Source organism: Pteropus medius, unplaced genomic scaffold (assembly GCF_902729225.1).
Source record: "Pteropus medius unplaced genomic scaffold, Ma_sr-lr_union100, whole genome shotgun sequence".
Lineage (NCBI taxonomy): Eukaryota > Metazoa > Chordata > Mammalia > Chiroptera > Pteropodidae > Pteropus > Pteropus medius.
The window spans coordinates 15662580-15682310 of NW_024351729.1; the positions used below are offsets into that span (position 1 = coordinate 15662580).

At 34.5% G+C, this 19731-nt stretch overlaps 1 protein-coding gene across 38 annotated transcripts in view; it reads left to right on the forward strand.

Moving 5' to 3' along the window:
* The window catches only part of MAP2 (microtubule associated protein 2), a 247564-nt gene that overhangs the window by 53557 nt on the left and 174276 nt on the right, over positions 1-19731 (forward strand). For 37 of the 38 annotated variants that reach the window (XM_039844656.1, XM_039844655.1, XM_039844622.1 and 34 more), the window contains one exon: positions 10670-10719. The gene's annotated coding sequence lies outside the window, so the exon portion shown is untranslated. Of the gene's footprint in view, positions 1-5651; positions 5754-10669; positions 10720-19731 lie in introns of those variants that run through there. The other variant, XM_039844613.1, reaches the window with a different exon arrangement.

Here is a 19731-nt window from a genome sequence, read left to right on the forward strand (position 1 = left end):
GATTAATAAAATGCATGGAGTCTGGAAAGGTGGGTGACAGCTGGGAGAGATTTTCACAGGGGCTCAGAGCCCTTCCGGAAGATCGATTATGCAGCATTCTCTGCCAATCCCCTTAGCTTTACCCAGGTTATCATCCCATCAGGAAACTTGGTGCTCATTGTGTTTCTGAGACCTCATTGTGTTTCTGAAAACTTAGATGACCTTAGGGCATTCTTTTCATTTCCTGAAGTTTGATTCTCTTTTACAAATATAAGAATAAGGACCCTTACACCCTGTAATCCTCCCAAGTATGATATGAAGAAAAATTCATTTGCATTTGAGAAAAAAGTGATTTTAACTCTTGTGGGTGTCATTTATGTTGATTGTTAAAACAATAAACGCCCCTGAGTGCAGCAGGTCTTCTAACAGTGAACATTTACTGATATGTGGTCAGTAGTTTACAGTTCCAGGAAGTTGAAGTATTTTCTTTAATGCATCATTATACTGAATCTTATCTTTTTAGTAAATTTACTTGGGAACAAATTACTGCAAGTCAGGAAATGCTGCCTTTTTAGCAGCTTGGCCTTCTTGAGTTCAGATAGCTAGAAAATAATGCCTTCTTGATAATTTAAATGTTCCTTGTCATCTATTATTGAAGAACAATTTCTTGGGGAAAAAAACTTAAGTCTTCTAGCTCTTTTCCCAAAAGGCACAATGAAACTGGCAGATGGAAACACTATAGCAATTGTGCAGCGCAACTGTGACCGTGACACACACACAACAGAAGTTGGTAATTGGCTTCTTCATTACAGACAAGGAGAGGCCTGTTGACTTTCTCTAACTGCTAAAGAGTGTATATAGTTACTCTGCTGTGGCACTAGGTCCATCCAATGCTGAGTGCTCTCAGAAATGGCAAGGTACCTACTGTATGAGCTAGTTCTGCCTGTCTTCTTGTGAGTAACATGGGGCAGCGTTTCAGTGTTGCCTGGCTGCTGTCAAATCTTATTTCCTTTTCTGCTTACTGGTTGATGATGTATGTATCAACAGGAATTCTATCAGTGGTGTATTGTAAATAATTTTGTGCCTCATGCAAACAAGATTTAATCAATTCATTAGGCATGAATTATAGAACCCCACCTTCTGAAACTTCTTTTATTATTATTATTATGTCAAAAGTTTAGAAATGAAGCCCATGTTATTATCTGGGCACATTTCATTGCAGGAGACTATCAAAAAATCGGTCATTTGTTTTGTTTTGTCTCTTGATTGTTTTCTTTCTTACATGACATTTAACACTCTGGCAAGCTAACAATTGAGAATAGCCCAAAGATTACCTTTCATTGGGAAGCAGGTATCATGCCTGAGAGCCAGCTAAATCTGGATTATCAGACGTATCTTAATTTATGGGATTAAGCAAGACTATGTGGAAGAACTTAAAGTTTCACAAATGTGAGATATTAGTTTTAGTGTTGGCACCAATTCTGCTACTAAAATCCCACACTAGTTCCCAAATTGCACATTTTGTGCCTTTTCAGAATTCACATGAATGTATTACTTTTGCATTTTTTAACTCAAGGACAGTGGTAGGTCAGGGATCTGCCAATTGAAATGTTCCTCTTTGAAAGGGCTTTCTTGCTTTGATAAATATAATTTCAGCTTCTACTTCTTTCTTGCTGAAACTGGAGTAGGAGAAAGCTCCCAATTACCATTCATTCACTCACCTCTTACCGTGCTTTCTTTTCCTCCTAGCAGTCATCACTCTCCTATGTATTTGTGTTCCAATAAAGGAATGCAAGCCCCAAAAGGGCAGGAACTTTGTTGATAACTTACTGGCCACCATTATCTTCCAGTCTCTAGAAAAGTGCTTACCATGAAGCAGGTATTCAAAACTCACTAGTTAAAGGAGTGAATAACTAACTCCCCAGTGTACTCCTATTACTTGGAAAAACATTTTTAAAGTAAAATAATGATGAAGCTGTGTCTGGGATTATAATCAGGCCATAAACATTCCATTTAGCTATGCAGCAGTACTTTAGTTATACTGTTTAAATAAATGAGATTAGGAATTTAACCCAAATTTGTAATATTTCCCTTATAGATTTAAATAAGTGGCTAAAAAAATGTACATATAGTATGCCTATATGAGAATTATAAAGAAAAGAAGTAGTTAATTTAAGCTACTTTCATTCCACCATAATACTTTTTAGTCCAGTGCTGCTTTGGGGAAAATTACAGCTTTAACCCTTGATTAGTGTAATTGAAGGATGATGGAGTCTGAGAAAGTACTTAATATTCAACATGTGGTAATAGTAGATGTTTCTTACATTAATGCTTTTAGACTTACAGGAAACCCTACCTTTTGCCGCAGCTACATTTGTTCCAGACATAGGATTTCCCATTGTTATATATAAATTCTGATTTTTTTTTTTTTGGTCCCTTATATGTAACATGAAATGCAACAAGAATATTAAAAATAGATGCAATGTTCTTTGTAATAAATAGTTCTAAAGTCGATCCTTTTATACCTCTTTTGGGAATTTGCAATTTTTTATTAAATTATACTGGAAATGAGTTACAACAACAGCATATGTAGGAGTTAAAGACACCTGGATTCACACTGAAGAAAGCCTCTGACTCAAAGAAGTTGGTCCAAAAATGTGTGGAATGCTCCAATTTGGCTTGTTGGTGCCTTACCAGAGTTTTCAGGAAATTAGAGCTTTGGGGACCAGATTTACTTTATTGTTTAAGGATCACTTGTTGCTGTGCATTCCTTTGAAATTCAGGATTCACTGAAATGACAAAATAATCATTAGTAGGGCTACTGAATGTGTATTTTCAGAATTGGAGAAATCTAGGTTGTGGCATTAATCTGAAAAGACATCCTGGTGTTAGACCCAAGAAACGTACTGCCTGCTCTGTGAGTGCCTCATGTATATCCCACACCATTTCAAATCTCAGTTGTAAATCCAAGTATTCATGAGATGGTGCTCTATTAAAGATTTTGAACAGATAATAATGCGTTCCATAGAAAACCTCAAATTTTAAAGACTAATAATTTGAGTGAGCAGATATGTTTTCATACTGCAAAAAAATAAGCTTATTGGCTTTTGCAGATTCCATCATCACTCGACTATACTACCTTATCAAAATAAATAGTGTTATTTTGATATACTGTAGCTTTCAAATAACACACATCCTACTGCTGTGTTTTATCATAGACCTTGAGTAAGTTAACTTCTTAAACTATTTATATGCCTAACATCAATAGAGTAAAAACTACAAAGAAAGAAGAAAGAACCTGAGATGAGACTATGAAGTACTCTTTTGCCTTAGACCTTTGAGGTAGTGTCAGCAAAAAGTTTCTTAAAAAAACAAATACTACCATCTTCCAAAATTTTTGTCCCACTGTAAATACTGAGAGAAAGAACTAAGGGAGACTGGACTCTTTTCAAAAAATTTGACATTTGTTTTCTTAAAGTTTTTTTAAAGCATGCTTCCCTGTATTGATTCTGTCTGAATTTAAATGGAATGTGAGAATTCCTTAAGGAATTACACAATGAGGAAAAACCATCAGCGTCCTAACTTAAAAACAAAATATGAAAACCTATATACAGTTGATCCTTGACACTGCAGAGGTTAGTAGTGCCAACCCCTCCCACAGTCAAATATCTGCATATAATTTTGAATCCCCCAAAACTTAACTACTAATAGCCTACTACTGACTGGAAACTTTACCGATGACATAGTCGATTAACAAAATATATGTTAATTGATTATGCTAAGAAAAGCTCGAGGAAAGAAAATGTTATTAGGAAAACCATAAGGAAGATAGATTTACCGTACTGTATGTATTTATTGCAAAAAATCCTCACATAAGTGGACCTGTGCAGGTCAAACTTGTGTTGTTCAAACTGAGTACTTGGGTTTCCTCTCACATCCCAAAGACGTGCACATTAGGTGAATTGTTTCTTAATTGTCCCACTTCGAATGATTGTGAGTGTGTGTGAGTGTGCCCTTCAATGGGAGGCGTCTTGTCCAGGGTGGGCGGGATCCCACCTCATTCCCTGAGCTGCCAGGATATGCTCCAGCCACCCCTGACCCTGACCTGGAATCAGTGGGTTGGAAAATCATTCTCTTACTTGTTTTTATTCATCTTTCTTAAATGTATGTATAGTTCACATTTATTTCAGTGCTTAATATTAGAAGTGTTTTGAGTTTTTATTTGGAAGTTGGTGATGTTTTTGTGAGACCAGAAACATGCCCTGGGCACTTAACTCTTTGCTTGTATCAGTTAGCCTGTGCTATGCTTCCCAGAACCTACTGACGACATTAGGTGAGGACTCACTGTGCTATAGTTTTTGTAAAACAAATTTCATGACGGATGCATTTGAAAGTTATTCACTTTCAATGTGTACTTATTATTATTTCTAGTTCCTGCACCACTTGGTCTTTTTTTTCCCCCTGTGTTGTGACAGTAGATGGATGAATTAGATATAATTTCCCAGCAGGGAACTGGTCCTCTTTAGCCTTAATCTCTATTTCCAGCCATTGTTACAGCAGCTACAGCAAACATGTCAGAGTACAGAACATTCCATTAAGAGGCATACCTTGTGTCTAGCTTCCTATGATGTTGTTTTATATGAATAATACAAAGTCTAGAGGTGAAATTAGTTGGAGTGCCCATGATTCATCCTCTTTTTCTGGAGGCTGACTCATTTCACATTTATATATCCCTGACTTCATGCCATATACCACATTAAGTGCTTGCGATACAAACATGGATTTGCCGGGTCACTGACCCAGACCAGGCCACAGTCTGGGCAGACAGGATATGGCACTCATTAAGAACAATATGGGCTTATACACAGCCAGGACTCTATTAATGTGATAGCTGTCTATCAAGGCAAAGTGTGATTAAGTACACAATAAGGTGGACTGGCTAGACAACCTAATTCGATGATTTGGAACATACACACACTTCAGATTCTATATTGATAGATTTTAGCCTAAGTATATTACCACAATTTTCATTCCTTTTTTTATCTGTTTTAATTTTAAGTAAGATTTCACTCTTTTGCATATCACATAAAGTCATACCCTCCGCGGATAGGTTCATTGTCTGATGAATACTTTCCCTTGATTATCCTGCAGGAAACTCAAGCTTACTGTGTCAAAAAAGCCTGTCATCCTCCACTCTTGCTCAACCACCTGATCCTCCTTCAGCCTTCTCTGTTTCTAAGAATGACATCATCTTTCTGGGAGACTGTCTCAACTGCTCCCAGAATTCTCCCAGCTCCTTTTTTTGGTCTTGTGCCTTTCATATCCATCCAATCCTTAATTCCCATAGATTAGCTACACTGCTATAGACTGACTTGTGTCCCTCGAAATTCACATGTTGGAGCCCTAACCCCAAGTGTGACTGTATTTAGAGATAAGGCTTTTAGGAGGTAATGTTAAAAAAGGTCACAAAGGTGGGGCCCTAATTTGACAGTGTGAGGATACAACGAGAAGTTGACTGTCTACAAGCCAGGAAGGGAGGGCTCTCACCAGAACCAGGTCAAGCTGGCGCCCTGACCTTGGAGTTCCAGCCTCCACACTGTGAGAAAATACATTTCTATTATTTGAGTCACCCAGTCTATGGTATTTTGTTTTGGCATCCTGGACTAAGGCACTCTCCAGTGCAGTAATTGGAGCTCTTTTCCTCCTTCGTATTGATACTGTCTCTACCTGAGTTGACTCTTCATTACCATTTACATGGACTTCTGAAGGAGAAGGTCTGTTCCCCTTTAATCTCATCTCTGATCCAATCTACAAAATGTTGCCAGATTAAATGTCCTAATTAAGCAATTGTTGAATATAAAACCTTCAGTGGTTCACTTTAGCATACAAAATTAAACATATCCAATTATATAGCCTCCTCAGCTTGTCATTCAAGGTCATTACTCACTGTACAGACCCAACCAAGCCTTTCACCCAATTATCGCTCTTCTTGTGTGTTACACTCTAGCCAGGTAGGACTGCAGTTTTTCTGAACATCTCCTGGGTTTTACTTATTTAGTTACTTTGTTTCTGCTAAGTTCATTGTCTGAGTTGGTCTTCTTCCCATTCCATCTCCAGTTATCAAAACTCTTTGCCTCCTTTAAGGCCCAACTCAAGTGCACCTTCTGTGAATCCTTATCTATATAATGGGATTTTGTTCTTTTTCTTCTTTGATCTCTCATAGCTTTTTGCTGGTATTTCTTTGTGGCAGCAGGCTTGTCTGCTTTGTGTCATGGCCTTTTGTCTTTTGTCTTTTTATAACCACCTCTTTCCCACTGGATTCTAAGTGAGCTTTTTGATGGCAAAGAACTTTGGATCCCTGGCATATTAAACAATGCTATTAAAAAAAAAAACAAACCTATATTTTAAAATTATAAAGATTATAAAAAAGTAAGAAATGCTTAAATTCTATTTAAAAAATAGAATTGATTTTTATTTGCCCTGCAACTGCAATATTTCCTACATTTGTATTTGTAACTTAAAACTCAAACAGTAACAGTTTCTGTAAATTGAGACTCAGGTGTAACTTTAAGAAGGGAGAAGCACAGGAGGTGTGAAAAGTGGCTTTTCATGACAATTGACCTTGAAAATCTAATAGCTGAAATGTCTGATATTTTCCATTTTTCTTCTTTGTGAGATGTAATCAGGCATACTTCAGCTTTATATAAGGTTTATAATTTGATCTTATATCACAATATGATTTATAATATGGAGATAAGAGGTCATTTCTCATTGGAAAAAGAGGGAAAAAAGGCTTTAGTAATTAACTGTCAAGATTATTTCTTGACATTTTCCCTTTCTGGTGTGAAGAAAGAAACTCAGAGGATGAAGCGGTGTTTTTAATATGCTGATAAGTTAAACTGCATGGAAGCAGATACTGAATTCTATTGATAAGAATTTCATGTGAGTTGTGCTTCTTAGGCCATTGTTTAGCAAGACAGAACACAAGAAGTCTTGACCTGTGTGTTTGAAATGGCAGATGTTCACCGTGAGGCTTGAGCCTTAGGGCAACATACATCTTCACTATTCTGTGCCTATTTGTTCAATAACTGGGTTGGGTGAGGAAAAAAAAAGAAAAGAAAAAGAGGTCCAGGGAGTTATTTACAAAGCAGCTGCTCTTGGTGCTGCAAATGGAAGTGCTCTCCTTAAGATACGAAAGGCAAACAAACAAAACATCCAGAGAGCTTGAGTTTACCAGGTAAAAAATGAACAACACTTTTCCTCCCTCAGAAATTTGTTTTTGTTAAATATTTTCTATGCAAGTCAGATGGGGCAAGGATGGAATTTTTTTTTTATTTCTGCCAAAAGGGGAATTTTCAGAAAAGTACACTATACCCCTTCATTTAACAGATATTTATTGATACTCTTCAGTGTGCTAAACACCTTGCTAAGCCTGTGGGTTCAAATACAAGGTTCACATAGCTAAAACAGCATTAGTATTTTAAATAAAGTCTGTATTTAACTCATGCTGTTTTGAAAAAAGATAAACTAGACGTGTTTGGAGATGGGGCTAGCTTGGGGCACAATGATGGGGAGGGACAAGTTGGAATGTTCCCCAGTCACATTATGGAACACATATAGCAGCCAGATTCATGTATCATAAAGCCTGACTTTTGAAAAACTACAAGAGTTTTTTTTTGTTTTCGCTATGAAAGCAAATATTTGAAAGTACATGTAGAAAAGATGAAATCCAATCTACTTAAGAGAATATTAAAAATATCAGGATATTGATCTAATATGCCAAAGAGCTCTACAAAGAATGGCTGTGGTCAAATGGTAAATTATGGCATAAAACTACACTTGAACAAATATGCAGTTCTGTATCTCTCAGTGGCTCCAGGCAACTAGGTAGCCACCTTTTCTTAGGGAATGATGACTGATAATATGGTTTACATGGACCGAGGGGAAGCAGAGTTTGCACCCAAAAATATGCCTTTTGGGATATTGATTATTTTAAGCTGATTATTTTGAAGAAACAGAAGACTCAGAACCTTTGCCTTCCCTGCCCTCCTCCCCGCTGCCCTTTCTACCTAAAGGAATTCAGATAGAAAAAAAAACCTGATTAAAGGAAGGGAGCTATCACCTTAGCATAGTATAAACTAAACATGGCAGACAGGGCTAAACTAGTAAAGTCTGTTTGTTAGATTTTATAGTCTGTGTCCCATTGTTCTGATGGCCCAGCAAGAATTTGTTTACTGAATGTTTGGTCTTTCTCATCTACCTGTGAATATTCTCTTTGAAATTCCAGAGTACTGCCTCCCTCTCCTTAGTCCAAAATGGCATATAAGCCTCAACTGCCCTTGGGTGTCCGTGAGTCCCATATTCTTAGGGAACCCCTGTACGTGCATGTATAATAAATTTGGTCATTTACTCTTGTTAATCTGTCTCCTATTAGTTGATTATTAGTTCAGCCAGAAGAACTTAGAAGAGTAGAAGGAAAATAATTTTTTTCAACTCCCAGAGTACACATATGCAGAGTACCAAGTACTTGTTCTTTGTCTTTCACCCCCTAGCATCCATGTGTACTCTTTTAGTGACCTCTTGCACACACAGTAGCACACTTGCACATGCACATGTACATGCACACATAATCATACATACACAGTAACTCAGTGTGTTGAAGAACTGTCCTTCCTACTCTCCCATTTTTTTCCCTCTTATTTTAGGAAAATATTTTTCTTCCTCTCCTTTTCCTTCTCTCTCTCTTACTAGTGTTTTATTATTATTATTATTTATAAATCTCTCCTGCTTTCTCTCCTCTTTAAATCTGTGGAACAAAAACAAAACAAAACAAATATGCTTAATAGAGAGTGTCCCAAACTTTTTCAGTCTATGGCATTCTGAGTACTTTTGTAATTTTTTTCATGGTGCCCCTAGGCCAAAGAAGTACCTCACAGTTCCATTTAATTAGCATAATAAGTATTTATTTCTTAGCAATTTAGTGGCCTTTTGAAAAAAAATATCACATACAAATTGAAAGAAAAAAACCTTTTTAAATTTATACGTAGAAACTCAGGATTACTTAGTAATGGGATGTGTGGCATGTTAGGTACTCCCCTGTCCTCAAACCTGGGAATTAGAGTGGATATTGTCATCTTCATTTCATATTTCATATTAGTTTCATGCAGTGTTTGCTTTTATATCACAAATGCCATCAAAAACCCAACTTTGCAAAATTATGGCATCATTGAAAGGAATGTATCATAATATAATGATGAAAGTATGAACCGCTTCAAGTTAGTAATTTGTGTGGTGCCTGATGGATGTTGCTGTGCTTTTTCATACATTGAAAATATTGCACCATTCTCTGAATTTACTGTGGCATCTTTGGGTACCATGGCACACAGTTTGGGAATTGTTAGCTTTATAGCAAAAAAACAATAATTGTTTCAAAGTTAAATAAAGTCAGATGTTTGAAGTGGATGGAGACATACTAAAGCCAATAATCTTGAAAGTTCCTCAAAATGCCCCCCAAATCCTTTTTTTAATCTCCACTTTTTATCCAGTTATCATTTCATTCTTGTATGGTAAAGTTCATTTTTCTTAAGCACCTGCCCTTAAGATTAAAAATAAAGAATTTTATTTTTAATCATTTTTGTTTACTACTGTTCCCTACATATTATTTTCAATAAAAATTGTATATATTTCAGGTATACAACATGATGATTGGCTATACATATGCATAGTGAAATGGTTCCTACAGCCAAGCTAATTAATATGTCATCTCATTGGAATATATAGATATTGTTTTAGACTATTCTTTTCATCAAATAATTACCTTTGTTGGTTAATTTAGCTTTTGGACTTAACCCAGGAGTTTAATAATGAACCATTTCTAACAATGTCATGTGGAACATATTCTAACTTCCAATCTAGTTAACTTACAAACATATTTCTAAAACCTAAATTGTTTTTTTAATTGGCAATTTAGCTATAGATGCGCCCTGTAGCAACTCAAGAATCTCACTCTATGTCATTTTATAGTTATTTTCTTTACTAACTGTCCAAAAACTGGGTTGACTTTTGGCACAGATGTTTTGGGTTTGCTTTTGTCCTGAGTTTACTTTTTTTATTACTTCCATTTGACAGTGTGCTTCGCAGCATAATTTAGTGGCAAGCCTTAGGTATAAGAAAGCAATGAGAAGATTGATAGGTTGCCATTGGAATTGTCTTAACTGACTTTTTTTTTGCCTTTAAACAGATTATTGATTCTGGACTACAAAAGCTACAGACTATCTAAGGATGTTAATTCTGTTTAAGAATCCAAATGCATCAGTTTTATTATTTTTAATTAAACATCTTTCAAGAGAAATGGTAGTTTATTGAGTAAAGAATTTGTTTAAAATTTTTTTGGTTGATGTTTTAGATTATGAGAATTGTTTCACTTGAAATAAATAGAAACTGCTGAAAACAAAAATAAGACCTAATTTGGGCACCTAATACATGTTTTTAAATGAAACCTAGAAAATAATTTTAGGTTTAAAGTTTGATAACAACATAACCCCCTTTGTTGTATATCAATGTTTGTCAGCCAGTAAATTTTATGGTACAAGGAACCAAGCAACTTAATTTCATCTTCCTCTAAGTAAAATAAAAGACTAACTCGTTCAATTGATTTAATTTATGGGATGTTTTTCTGTTTATCTTTCAGACTTTATCGATCCGATCCAGGGTATCTTGTGACTGCTGGCTGGAATTAAGGTTGGTGGTGGTGTGTTTTTATATTGATGTTGAAATAAAATGGAGGCATCTTGGGCCTTCATACAGCTGGGTCAGAGCACTCTTACAGAGTTGGAAAGCTGAATTTAGTGAGAACTGGATACATTTCAGACTTGGGGCACTTACAAACTAGTTTTCCTGAGCAGCATTTGTTTTCGGAATTAGTACAATTTCTTTGATTATCGAGTGTTTCATATTTACCTGTCTTACTAGCTGAATTTTGATTAAATAATAAGATCCAATTCCAATTTGCTCATTTAATAAACACATGTATCAAAGGAATGACTTCTTGTTAATGCTAGTATGCATATTAAAGAATGGTCAGCTTTCTGAATTGGCTGGAAAACACTTTTGAAATTGGTAGCCTCATTTCCTAAGGATGGTAGAGTTGGAAAATAGCTTATCAATGGCAAATTTCACTTAATTAGCAGAGTTTTAAGATGTCATATCTTTTGTTGTGTTTTCTTATTAATTGGTTTTTATGGGAGACTCAAAGCTTAACTCAGTTTAGTGTAATAACAGAGTCTTAGAGGGCACTCACCACAATAGGCTTGGAATTTCATTTGTCCTTTCTATTTTCTTCTCTAGAATATTCAGATTTTTAAACAAAAGAAACATCTATACCCTGAATGAAAGGAGGACTTTGTTACTTATAAAAGAACAAAATGCCAGGTGTTGCTCAACTTTTTGTATGGGCTTTTGATTAATAATTAACAGAGGAAAACATTGTCTTTTCGTTTATACTTAGATTAATCAGGAATTTAGCCTTCAAAGCCCTATTTACTCTTCAGTTTGCAGTGTCTAACACATTGCTGGCACACAGTAAATATGCACCTTTTCTGGCTTCCATTCTGACCTCACTCTTCCCTCTTCTCTCTCTCTCGCTCTCTCTCTCTCTCCCTCTCCCTCCCTCCCTCCCTCCCTCCTTACACACACAGCTACTATTGTTTCTTTTTTTCATATACGAATTGTGTTTTCCTATCGTTGAAATCTGTATGGATTGTAGTAAATATAACATGTTGGAATTATGCCTACTGATAATTAGTAACAATAAGAACAAAAAGTAGGAAGTATACACCAGTGATATTTAAAGTCTCTATTTGTAACCTGTATTATTTATTATGTGTTCATATAGTTTGGCATTGAAATTATTGAAGACACTTAGCCTGGCTTCCTTTTATATTCACTCTTCAGTATTTTATATGTAAACTTGTACACATTTAAACACGGAATTTCTTATAAGACTTTTTAAACTTTTTGCTCTTTTTTCCTTGCTAGCCCCTACTCATCTGCCAAGCAGAAATTACAAGTAGAATGAGATTTTTAAGCAAAATATAAATCTTTGAATCAGAAATATTTTCAATGCACAGGGTTACGTTTGGATAATTTATCATTTTAATTACAAGTAAATTGTATTTTGTCTTCTTCCCGTTTGGATTTTGTTTTATGGTTGGTATGGTCAACATGGCAACTTAAAGTCTCATCTCATTTTGGTCGCTTTTAAGAAGGAAAAAAAAAAACTAAAAAGAAACATGTAAAAAGAAAAAAAATTGTTAAATTTAAAAAAATAACAAAACTTTTCTTAATCTGATTCTCCGCCCATCTCTTATATGGAGTTTCTTTTGTGTGGGTGTGAACATAATTTAAATGTGTTTGATCTAATCGTGCAGTTATAAGACATATATTCCAAAGTAATTACATCAATTTAAATATATACAGCGTACATAGAAAAGAAACATGTTAAAACCTCTCATGTTGCCAGGTCTTCCACTTAGATATGGTGGTTTAGCACAATTAGTATTGCTTTTCTTTCCAACTGAGAATGAAAAGATTTTAAAAGTTTTTTAATTTGGTAATTAGTTACCTAATAATATTTAGGAAAAGCAGCTACATATAGCAAGACTTTTAAAAACTGTACCAATCCACTAGAAATAGTGAGATTTGCAACACAAAATATGATATATAATGAAAATTATATGAAAGCAGAATTTACATAGGGATATATTGAATGGAGTGTCAGAAATGTCCTTGCACTTCTACACCACAAAGGAAACCATCATCAAAATGAAAAGGAAACCTACTAAATTAGAGAAAATATTGGCAAATCATGTATCTGATAAGGGGTTAATATCCAAAATATATGAAGAACTCATATAACTCAACAGCAAAAACAAAACAAAAAAACAAAAACACCTAAATAATCTGATTAAAAAATAGGCAGCGGATCTGAATAGACATTTTTCCAAAGAGAGACATGCTGATGGCCAACAGGTCCATGAAAAGATGCTCATTACTAATCATCGGACAGATGCAAATCAAAACTGCTGTGAGGTATCACCTCACACCGGCTAGAATGGCTGTTAATCAAAAGACAAGAAGTAATAAGTATTGGTGAGGTCGTGGAGAAAAGAGAACAACCCTTGTGCAGTGCTGGTAGGACTATAAACTGGTGCAGCCACTGTGGAAAACAGTGTGGTGGTTCCTCAAAAAACTAAAAATAAAACTACTATATGACCAGCAATTTCACTTCTGGATATAGTTAATAATACTGTATGACATATTTGAAAGTTGCTAAGAGAGTAGATCTTAAAAGTTCTCATCATAGGAAAAAAGTTCTGCAACTGTATATGGTGACAGATATTAACTAGACTTACAGTGGTGATCATTTTGCAATATATACAAATGTCAAATCATGTTGTAAACTTGAAACTAATGTAATGTTCTCGAATTCTGATGCCTTTTATGCTTCCAGACTGCTGAGCTGCTTGTAGTCAAGCTCTCTGATTTTACCTGTAAAATGGAAACAAAAATAACATATTTCATTTAAAGACTAAATGAGATAATGTATAGTTATGAATCTTAAATAGGGAGCATTTCAACTCACTTTTAAAATCTATACGAAAGATCTTTTCTTTTCCTAGTTTTTACATGAGTAATAAATTCTCGGATTTTTCTTAATACAGGGAATAAAACTAATGAAGATTTTAATATTATTGTCATGAAATAAAATATATAAATGAAAGAAGCCAGAAGTGTGTATATATATTATACATATAATACATATATATAGTATTTTAAATTGACAAGAAAGTAATTTATGTTCTGCTGAGTGATATTTTATCTTTTATTAAAGATATTGTTAACAAACTAAGCAGCATGTTGCAAAATTAAGCAAACTTTCACTTTTTAAAAAAATGTAGAAAATGCTAATACTTTAATATAATCAGGAGTGGGAAGAGAAGATACTCATGTCTTACTAAGCTTCAGTGCTTTAAGTTTGCCAGAATCAAGACAGACAAGTCTCTGACAAGCCACATAGTCAGCCTTCAGTACCACCTCAGGCAGAAGATCTGTTTCCCTTCTAACCTGCTTGATGTTGCTTCACATAGATCTCATAGCATTTATTTGTACTTCTTTATGTTATGATTATTTCTGTATGTCTCATCTCCTCTAGCAACTCATAGAATCTGGAGTCTTTACCCTTATTCCTCCTGTTGTAGTAAGGCCTTGAAGTGGACACCCAGGAAATGCTTATTGTATGAATTATAAAGATTAGAAACAACAATAAACAATTTTTACATATCTGTAAACCAAATATATAGCTATATATATGTAATAAAAACAATTATTAATCACTGTATCCTTTCTTTCGGTGATAGAAAAGTTGAGCAAAAAAGCAAGGACCTTAAACAAATCACCCAAAAGATAGTTGAAACAGTAATAAGTGTTAAGTTTTGAGGAATTTTAAAAAGTAAAGGTATGCTAAAACTGATTTTGTTAATCTACTTTATTCCTACATTTAGCATAATATAATAGTAATATACTTATGGATGAAAACATATCCAGAATTCTAATTATTGGATTGGCATGTGACAAAGTGACTTTGAGATTCTGGAAAGATTTGTAGAATGTCTCATTATTTGTTTACCATTTTAAAGAGAGATACAGGAGTGCTAGAATCACATTTCAAACTGGAAAGACCAGTTAGTACTAGAATTTGCTTTCTCTTGTACTGCTTTCTGAAACCTGAACCATCATAAATACTCATTTTCTCTTTTTTATAAAAAGTAATCTTTTCCCGTTCCAAACATTACCTACCATAAAGAAATACTCTCTTGCCATGATTTGGAACGGGAGAGGTAGGGAGGAAGTAGAAGTGGGGGTGAGAGGCAAACTTGGTATCACTTCTCAGTCTCCTCAGATGACCTAATGAAATACCTCAGGAATATATGTTTTCAGAATAGCTATTTATTTTGACAGAGCCTTGACATACTGAAGAAGTAGACTTGTTGATGCCATGCCACAGAGGACAAACAGGAAAACACAACCCACCAGAAATATCTTAAATAACAAGTAATGGATCTATTTTTTCATGTGAGAAGAAAATGTTCCGGCTGATTCTTTTTTTTTTCTTAACTAAATGTAGTATCAAATGGCTACAAAAGGAAATTCCCTGGATGTGTTTTCATACAAACTCCATGCTTTAGAAATCAATCCTGTAGATTTAATTCACTGATCAGCTAATTTTTATTCTTTTCCTGAATTCATCTGAAAGAAAGAGTATCATTCCAAAGAATAGCACAACTGATCTTTTTGCAGACCATTTATATCGTTAAAGAATTCCATGACTCTCACTTGGGCTTATATCTTATTAGGGAAGTTTAAAGGATATAAAAACATAAAAAGGGCATTTTCTTCTTATGTAAGAAATCCATTCACTTAGATATCCTTTATTTCTTTTGTGGCCTACTTATTACAAAATTAATTTATATTATTAAAAGGGGATATGCTTTCTTGTTTCTCTGCTTCTATACTTTTACATGAGACTTATTAAGTTTCATCAGTTGTTCATCTAAGAATGCTTAGCTGAAAAAGGAATATAACATATAATTATATATTTGCTAGGTAGATACATAGATGTGTATGCTTGTGTCGGGTAGTTTTGCCAATGAACAAAACAAGGGCTTCGCTTTGGAGCATACTTGATGGGCCATTTTTGTTAAAGAAGGCAAAATTATCTGCCTTTTCTGAACTAATTCCTTTCAGTTATTTAGCAATATTAAAAATGTTAGTTGAAAAATCATTTGTGATAACAAACCAAAGTGAATTTGGTTTCATTCCATTTTATTCAATGTCTTATGACCATCATATGTTACTTTAGAGTCTTTGCTTTCTTTACTTTTCTTTCCACTATTTTAACTCTAATTAGTGAAGGGCTGAATAAAAAAAAAACAACAATTAATTCATTAACACATGCATCTATGTTTATATATCTACCCCTTTCTTTCTTTGTTTCTTTGTTTCTTTGTTTCTTTGTTTCTTTCTTTCCTTCCTTCCTTCCTTCCTTCCTTCCTTCCTTCCTTCCTTCCTTCCTTCCTTCCTTCCTTCCTTCCTTCCTTCCTTCCTTCCTTCTCTTTCTTTTCTTTCTCTCTCTCTCCCCTCCTATCTTACCATAAATGTTGTATGTTTATCAAATAAATTTTATAGCTCGAAAATAGAACAAGTATACTAATTTTTAGAATATAAATAGATATTTGGAACTTAAATTCTATCATCCTTATTTTATGAATAGAGAAACTCAGTTGCTAAACCAGACACAATTTTTATAACAGACTATTCCTCGGTGAAATGTAATAGTTTTTAAAAATATAGAAAAGTCTTGTGGGGGATAAAAAAAAAGTAGAAAAAAACATTTATCCAAATGTAATTACTTGTTTATAATATGAGAGTATACACTATTCAGTGATGGCTTCATTTATATTAATCTTCACAACGAACTTGATATCTTTTGCCTGACAACCTTTCACCTATAGAGTTGAAATCCTTTTTCAGTCTTGTCCTTAAATCTATTGCCCCGTTTTACTGCCTTACCACAAGTAGCTCTCTAGGTACAAGGCTAAGCTATAAGACTGAGCTAGCCAACTTTTAAAAAAATCCCCATCCTGACATCATTACAGGCTTTTTAGCCAGCCGTGAGTAATATCAGCCCCGTGGAGGAGAATAAATTAAACAACAGGGATAGAAAACTTACATGTATCCATGGAGGAAAAGTAAAATTACAAGAATTTCTGAGTCTAATTGTGGTTTTTATTTTTATTTCTAAGGTTTTTTTTTCATTGTTTGAAATTTTTAGGTAAGTTTGGAAATATGGAAAAAAATCGGTCAGTGTGCAGGATATTTCATTTGATGGGCAATTTTATAGATATAAACACTTTTAAATTTCATTTTAACTTTCCATTATTTCTTAGGGACTCAGAGATCTAATACAGACCATCTGGCAATAACGTCATGGGGAGACGACCTTCGTCTTCAGTTTGCCCCTTGGGGTTTTCTACCTGTTTTAACTATTTGGAATTTAAGATGTAAATCTTTTACTATTAGTAGTATGTTTGAAGCATGTAGAAGCAGTCATGTAGGTTAAATGAAATTTATGACCAGAGCAAAATTGTATGTATATATTCAGGTTAAGCTATTACATAGGTGTTTCAGTGGCATGCAGTCATGTTTTCTTCTATTTCATACAAGTTCTGCTCAACGTAAAAAATATGTTGCATTTTAATAATTACTTAAGTTACCTTATAATGTCTGATGGTACTTGAATAATCAATTATAAATGTAAACCCCAGAGTAGTTACCTAAATAATGTTTATTTCCTTCTATTAAACATCATTCTACCTCTTCCCGCATACTTAGAATTCCTTTTATATTGTAGGAACTGAATACATATTTGTTAATTTTCTGATTTTCCTATATCTGGGTAATTTTAGTAGACTTTCTTGTTGGTTATACTGAGGTGCTCAGTTGCAGAAAGAGGATGAGACCTGGTGGCAAAGTTATTTTAACTTTGTGTTTAGAAAATACAAACACTCTTCATTATTTCATAAATATAAAGAAGATGTAAAAGTCAATTACTTCATTAATCAACAAGGTGTAGAACACTTTTAGAAATATAATTTTTTTGTCACTATAATGTATTATAAAATGCTAATGAGTGACATAAAGTGTTTGACATGTGATTTGATTTGATTTTGTTTTCCAAAAGTTTTCTCCGATGAACCATTCTCTTTGGATTGAACATCATATCTTCTCCACTTCTATGTCATGGATAACAGCTCATTATTTATCTCATAAAGACCACACGGATGTTGCCCTCAATACTTATCTCTTTATTTCATCGTCTGACACTGCCAAAAATGCTGTCCCACTCAGCTAGTCACACAATGCACCACCACTCCTTGGGTGCAGGATTCATTAGCTCAGGTGGCCCCACATAGAATTACACTACTTTACAGGGCAGGAGGACAATGAGGGGTGGGGATAAGGAAGAAATATGCTCAAGGAAGAGAAAAGTTTATGTAAAAACATTCTAGTCACAGATAAATGCCTCAGAGCCAAATGGGGATTTTTAAAAAGGAAAGAAAAAATAAAAGGAAAACAAACAGCCTAGATGATAACCCTTTTTCTGCCCGGTCTCGACTTTGGGGAACCAGATTATTTTCTTCAGTCTCATAGTTTCATAGGAATTTATAAATGATAGTATTTCTAAATCATGGGTGGTTTTTTGTACTCTCATTAAAATATTTGCATATATGAAGTAAGCCTACTTGAGAAGGTACAGTTTCAGTGAAACAGAACAGTTGTTAATAAATCAAGTATTGAGAATACACTTGTAGTTCATTTGAGTGTTAGGTTCAGTGGCTTCTTTAAAAAATACTTTTCTTTGATCTCCAAAGCTTGCAGTCAAGTTGAGGGAAGGGAAAACTGATGTATATAAATAGTAACTAATACATGGCAATATAATCAAATACTAAGTACAGACATAACTTTCTAGAGAAATCCAGAGAAGTTATAATTCACTGTGATTTACAAGGGCCTCATTTTAAAAAAGGAATTTCAGCTGGGTTTAAAGGTGAATAGAATTTAAATAAACATAATAGAAAGTGAGAGAGAAAGAAGGAGATTTCTTGAAAGGGGTCTATGAAAGCCAGAGGCACAGAAAAAGGGATTCAGGACTGGATGTTAGGAAACCTGAAACAGACTTCGGGACCGGTTAGGACCAGGATTTTCTACCTCTTAATTTTCTCCTTCTGTCTTAGTCTTCCATTTTTTTTCCTTTTCACAGATATGTTTTGAACTACCTTAATATGTATCTGCTTTTTTAAACTATGATCAAAAATCCAATCCATCGTGATATTTTTTATGCTCTTTGTGCACAAAGAATAATTACATAGATAAATATTCATGTGGGTGTCTGTTCCAAGAGCTTCCATTAATAAAACTGTGTTTTTGTGTTAGGTTTTGTGAAAGGAAAAAAATACCAATATCTTGACACATGGAACTAAATGTTCCAAATAGCATTTATGCTATCTGAATTTATTTTATTTTGGTATTAATATTACCGAGCTTGTTTATAATTAAAGATAAATGAAGTAATAAAATTAAGTACTATATCTCTTTATTAAATTTCACATGGGAAATTTGGAATTTCACCATTTGAATTATTTGTTAAATTATTTAAAAGGGCTCTACTACAGGGAGAAGGTTTAATTGAAATTGAACTTGTTGGGGAAATATGGTTAAAAACAAAACTTCTTCCAACTGAGAAATCTCTGCTACAGAGGTAGTAGAGAAAGAAAACATTTTTGTTATTGAATAAGCATTAATTATAATTTGTTGCTCATCACAGGCAATCCACTAAGACAGAAATCCCCAAACCCCGAGCTGCAGACCGAGCTGCAGACCGGTGCCAGTCCATGGCCTGTTAGGAACCAGGCTGCACAGCCAGAGGTGAGAGGCGTCAGCAAGTGAAGCTTCATCTGTATTTGCAGCTGCTCCCCAGCACTAGCATCACTGCCTCAGCTCCACCTCAGGTCATCAGGCATTAGATTCTCATGGGAGCACTGGTCCCTGGTGCCAAAAAGGTTAGGGACCGCTGCACTGAGATTGCAAAGACGAAAAGAAATTTCACCCTTTTACATAGCCAAGCAGATACAA